General features: G+C 34.6%; 1 protein-coding gene across 3 annotated transcripts in view; it reads left to right on the forward strand.

Moving 5' to 3' along the window:
- Positions 1–6519, forward strand: part of LOC106876453 (dynein beta chain, ciliary) — a 628322-nt gene that overhangs the window by 570840 nt on the left and 50963 nt on the right. The gene's annotated exons all lie outside the window — the stretch shown is intronic.

The raw sequence follows: 6519 nt of genomic DNA on the forward strand, positions 1-6519 counted from the left end.
CTTAAACTTGACTGTCAAATATAGCTTTATATAGAACTGTATACACACATATATATGTGGTTTTTGAAAAAGCTCCTAGAGATAAAATAATTTAATTCCTATTAGAATAGACATTTGAGTAAAAAATTGTGAACAATTTCTATAATATGGCAAGGGGTTACCTCCCCTTAATGGACTTAGTTTAGAAAGGAACAGAAATAGAAATGAGCCATTTAACAATAAATTTAAATATGGAAGAAATCTAGAAATACAGTATTGATCTCCAAATTTTGATTTTTTGTTTGATTTGTTGTTTGTTTGTTCTAAAAGATTATTCCCTGAAGAAGTGTATGGCAACTTATATGTTTGACTTAAACTTGACTGTCAAATATAGCTTTATATAGAACTGTATACACACATATATATATGTATGTATATATATGTATATTCACATGTATGTAAGCATATACCCATATGAAAGTAAACAGATCAACATACAGACGGATAGGAACATAGGTTATATGAACAGACAAGCACACATACACAAATGAAGACTGAAACACATGACCATATACACACACACTTTACTTCACACAAGGAGACAGAGGTACACACACACATATACAAACACACACACACAAACATACATAAAAACACAAACACAGACATGCAAAAACATGAATATGCAGAATACATACATACAAATGTCCACACATGCATATATAAATACATGCATACACACACATGCATGCATACATACATACATGCATGTATATGCACACACACACACACACACTAACCCACACATATGCACACAAACAAATAAAAAGGAATGTAGTGTGAGTAACGGACAGAGTCAAAACTATTGAAAAGGTTGCAAGATGCAATGAAGATTTTAGAAAAATAAAGGAAATAAGTGGAAATTTTACCAGTGGGTGTGTTAAATTATAAGGTACTAAAAGAGAATGACTCACCCCAAACACAACAGTATATATTTCAACACACGAACTTGCATAAAGAATCTTGCAAACCAAATCCAAAAACGAAATATATATATATACTGCATCTAGCTACTTTTATTATTTTACAATTCCACATAACCATTTTGCTGAATCAGTTATTGATTTTTATGGTAAATTCTACATACTGACAGGTTGAATTAGTCTTACCTATAAGTGATGGAGTAGTACTGCTGATGAGCTTTAATTTCAAGCAAAATTGACTTGCCAATTTAGTACCTTCTCATTTCTAACAATGAAGGTGCTACAGTGCACCTTAAGTCACTATTAGTGACAATTCAATTCTTCCTTTTTGGTTTTATATTGCCTGTCACCACCTTTATTATTATTATTATTATTATTATTATTATTATTATTATTATTATTATTATTATTATTATTATTATTGTTGTTGCCTTTGCACAGCTTCTAATGCTGGAGATGTACTACAGTCTCAGCTGTTCACTACCAGTGAACTAGGGTAACACCTCTTATTTTTTGAGCACCTTCCAGAGTATTCGAGCGGTCCCAAGCAGTGCTGTTTTCTGCAAGTGCTCCACCCTTATTGCAGCCCCTATTTGTTCCACGTACTTCTCAAGATTTTTGCTCACTGTTTCCAGGGCTCCAACAATTATTGGTACTACTGTCATCTTTTTCATCAACCATAACTGCTTAACTTCCCAAGCTAATATGTCATATTTCTCGACTTTTCTTTCTTCCTTATTGCATACCTTGTTGTCGGCTGGGCATGCTATGTTTGTTTTCTTTCACAATTATTCTTTCGCTTCCTATTCTCAATCTCATGGTCGCACTGAATCATAAAATCCCATAGGATCTTTGCATTTCTATTTTCAACAATGCCTTCAGGTTTGTGGTCATACCAATTTTTTGCTTTGTCAAGTCCATACATGTTGCAAAGTGTCCAATGGACAAGCCTGGCTATATTGTTGTGGCATCTCTTATATTTCTTCTGGGTTACATATGCCATACAGTTTCACCTGTTTTGTCCACAGATTCTACACTTATCACTTTCTGATGTGCTGTCTATTCTGTATTTTATGTAGTTTGTTCTTAGTGCTTGCTCTTGGGCAGCACAGATTACAGTCTCCGTTTCCAGTTTTAAATCACTTTTAGTCATCCACAGCCATCTTTTTTCTCTCTCTCTGTCTTATCTTCAACATCCCTATGAAATTGACCATGCATTCTTTTCTTTACCCACCTATTTTCAGTTTCATTCGTTTTCAATTTCTTGTATAGTGCTTTATCTTTGTAATCTTTCATCCTACACAAGCCTGATCTTCCTACTTCTAATAATAGCGGTTCTGTGGCATTTTTTACATACCATGCTATGTTGTTTTCTTCTGCTCTAATGCTGTGTTTGCATCCAATAAGTCCTCTTCCCCATCTTTTTCTTGGTACATACAGTCTATCTGTGTCACCTTTTGGGTGGAGTGACCCATATCTAGTTAGCAACTTCCTTGTCTTTCTGTCTAAGCTGTTTAGTTCGTCTACTGTCCATGCGATTACCCTTGCTCCATATCTAAGGAGTGAGATTGCCCAGGTGTTGATAGCTTCGATCTTATTCCTTCTGTTTAATTTTGACTTAAGGATCAGTCTCAGTCTATGTAAGTACTCCACCTTAAATTTTTTTGTCATTTCTTTCTCCATTAATTTATCCATTTCCAAAATCCCCAAGTACTTATAGCCTATCTCTTCTATCTGCTTCATAACCTCCCCCGACGATATCGTTAGTCCGTCCATACATTTTATTTTGCCTCTCTTCAAGACTAACACACCACACTTTCTCAGTCCGAACTCTATTCTGATATCAGCACTGAAAGTATACAACGTATTGACGAAGGAACTGACTTAGGATTCATCTTTACCATAAAGTTTGAGGTCATCCATGAATAACAAATGGTTAACTTTTTATTTGCAGCTCTTGAATACAACCCCAGCATTTATTTTCCTCAGAATCAGTGTTAGTGGTATCATGCACAGTACAAAGATCAGTGGGGACAGGAAGATGCCCCCTTGGAAGATGCCCCCCCCCCCTGATTTCTACAGTCCCTAAACTTCTTCCATATGCTGTCAGGTCTGTCCTCCAATTCGCCATACTTTTTCCAAGCAATCGCTCAACATTCGATGCAATCCCAAACAGGTTCATACATTCTGTAATAATAATCTAAAAAAAAAATGAAGTTTATGGAGATTAATATTATTATTATTATTATTATTATTATTATTATTATTATTATTATTATTATTATTATTATTATTATATATACTAGCAGAGATACCTGGCATTGCTCAGGATTAAAATGACATAGTGTGTATGTATATTACAGTTATGTTGAAACGTGTTACAAGAAAGTGCAGCATTTATGACAAAACATTTGTGGAGTAAATGATGGCCTAATTTAACTAAGCAACATGTCATGTGTCCATTCGGAGGATTCCAGGCCCTAACCTGTCATGGAAAATTGGGGATGGGGATATATGATTTTTGAATGCACGGAAAAGCTGGCAGTAGATATATTTTCCTTTGTGGTGGTCGGTGCTGTGTCTAATATGACCCATCATATGGTTGACGGTCAAATGAATGTAGTTGTAATAAAGATATTGTACATAAACATTTACATTCTGGAAAGGAGCTGCAGTGGGAGATGGCAACACGGAAGTGAATTGTTGAAATGTTGCAGAAGGTGAAGGGTTGACAGTGGATTGCTGGTGTGGCTGTAGAATAAGAAACATAAACTGAGCCTATGCAGTCACATGAGAATATGTAGTAATGAATTACTTAAAAAAGTAAGGCGTAATAGCTTACCACGTGGTTGGTGGGAGTAATTGGAGAATATGTTTTGATACTGAAGTCCATGCAGGAAACTGCTTTGTTGACACAGTCTTCGGGTTTGTTGGTATTATGCCAAAATGGTATCCATCTTCACCATTCACAAAGGCAAACAACTAGGCAAGACTTGACAAGGACATTTAATTTGATTTAATTTAATCTAATTTAGCTACATAATGAATAGTAAAAAAATAGTCTCTGACAGCTGTTTCTGGGATATCGAGGACTCTCTAAGTTGTGTATTTCGTTATTGCAGAGATATAGGTTATAGATACAGTGGAAGAAAGTTCCTCATCAATGATATTTGTTGTGGTTCATTATGTCTAAGAGAGTGGAGGGGTCCAATTAGATCCAGTTAGATTTGTATATATTTATTTTATTCTTTAGGTAAATCCATGGTCAGTAAGCATGGTTATGTAGTGCACCATTGTGAGAGCAAAGAAAAGAATGGTTATGCAGTACTCCATAGTGAGGGAAAATGAATGCTAGCAGTTCTAAAGTTGTTCAAATACTAAGAGGTGGAATAAATAATACATTCTGGTGAGATATAGATAAGTAAGAGCTTTGTACTAGATATATACTATTCAGTATAGTGAGGGTCCAGAGAAATTGGTGTGAGAAAGTTAGGTAGATAAATAGATAAGGACATTGTAGTAGATATATACTAATCAGTATAGTGAGGGGTATTTTTGTCTAGGGAAATTAGAGGGAGGGAGTGCAAGGACTAGTAAAGGGCATTCTTATCCAAAGAAATTAGTGGGTGGGGAAAAATGTAAAGACAGACAGATAAGGGAAAAAAGTGAAATAAAGCAGATGCCAGACCTACAAGGCTAGGTATCAATGAGGGTGGTGTAGGTAATAAAGTGGATGTAAAAAAGATAATAGACATCATCTTTAGTAGGTGATCAAATTTTACTGGAGGGGAGATCTAGGGTTGTCTAGCCATTAAAAATGCTAGAAATAGATGCCAATTAGCAAACAGAAGATTTCAGATTTGCGGACTAAAAACAAAGGCTAGACATAATGTTTTAAAAATATAAATTTTTAAAATAAATAAATAAATAACCAGCTAGAGGAGGCTTCCTCTTGGGGTTAAAAATGGTAGTAATGTTAGTTTATATGGAACAGCCATATTGAAGTCGTAACAAACATTACTTCTCAGGATAGTTATTGCTTTCATCTCACAGAGATTTTCTAACTAGCTACTTTGCTTAAATAAATAAAAATAATTTCAAAAATAATTAAATTAAAAATAACGTTAGAATTAAACTTAAAAATAAGAAACGAGTGTCTTATATAGTATATATATGTATAGAGTGTTTGAAGTGGTGTACAGATATTGTAAATTGAGAAAAAGGAGGCAGTCAGAATATTGGATAATCCTTTATTAGTGCTTTCATTTGTTTTACGAATTCATCAAGACAAAATCAAAATGGTGAAAACAGAATATTACTCATTTATGTGAATCAGATGCTTTTTTGCTTTGTTTAGAAGAGGAGAAAGTTGTTTTTGTTTTTTTTGGAAAAAGGGAGAGAGAGAGAATGTGTATGTGAAAGGGGTATATCCATATATATATATATGAATAGAGCTGTGCATGTGTAGGTCAATCTCTGTCTGTCTCCATCAATTTTTTCTGTGTGTATGTAGTACTTATATGTAGGTATGTGGACCTACATGTGTATATGTGTGTGTATATATGTAAATGTATATATACACACATAGATATATATGTGTGTGTGTATGAGTGTGTGTGTGCATGTATATTTATCTCTGCACTGTGTGTGTGACTGTGTTTCTTCATGCATTTTTTCAATGCATGTGCATGTGTATATATACATATATTTTTTTTCTACTTTTTCTGCTTGTAAATCTAATTGCCTTTTAATCATAATTTTTTTTATACACATCAGCATTGACTTTCTCATTAGTAATACTTTCCCTGTATATTGCATAAATGTAATTCTTTTCCTCAAATAAATTGCACTTCATATTCAAGGCTCTGATGAAGCTATAGAATATTATTCAGGCACTCAATTAAGAGTCCACAGCATCTTATAGTAGAAACAGCTGTAAACTAATGAAGTTCATAACACAACCATTGTTTTTTCTGTGTCATCTAATACTCATCTAACACCTTGTTCTAATACATACATATATTGAGTTCTATGCCAAATTATATATATATATATACAAATTCCCACACTTGAATTTTATAATCACATATACTAGGAGGTTCCCAAAGTAAGTAGAAACATTCTCTGCGGAACAAGCCTGTTGTAGTTCAGGCTTCCCCCACTAGAAGTCACTTGATGTGACCCTCAGGCAGTAGACTGCCAACCAGTGGCATCAGATTAAGTTGTACTGCCATATGGTGCATCATTGTTTTGCAGTGCTTCTCCCTGTTTGTCAGTTTTTGTGTGCTTGCATGAAATCGTTTTTTCTACTTGGGAAAACAGCAGCTGAAACAGTTGTCATGCTTCAAACAACTTACAAGGATGCTGCCAAGAGCAAAGCACATATTTATGAGTGGTTTTCCTACTTTAGGAATGGTCACTTGTTGCTTGAAGATCAACTTCATTCAGGGTGACAGTTGACCTCCCAAACGAACGGAAACATCATGAAAATTCGTGAATGTGGAAGACCGTCACTGAACAATTGATGAACTTGTGTGTCCTGCAACTCCTACCAATA

The sequence above is a fragment of the Octopus bimaculoides genome, chromosome 1, assembly GCF_001194135.2.
Source record: "Octopus bimaculoides isolate UCB-OBI-ISO-001 chromosome 1, ASM119413v2, whole genome shotgun sequence".
Classification (NCBI taxonomy): domain Eukaryota; kingdom Metazoa; phylum Mollusca; class Cephalopoda; order Octopoda; family Octopodidae; genus Octopus; species Octopus bimaculoides.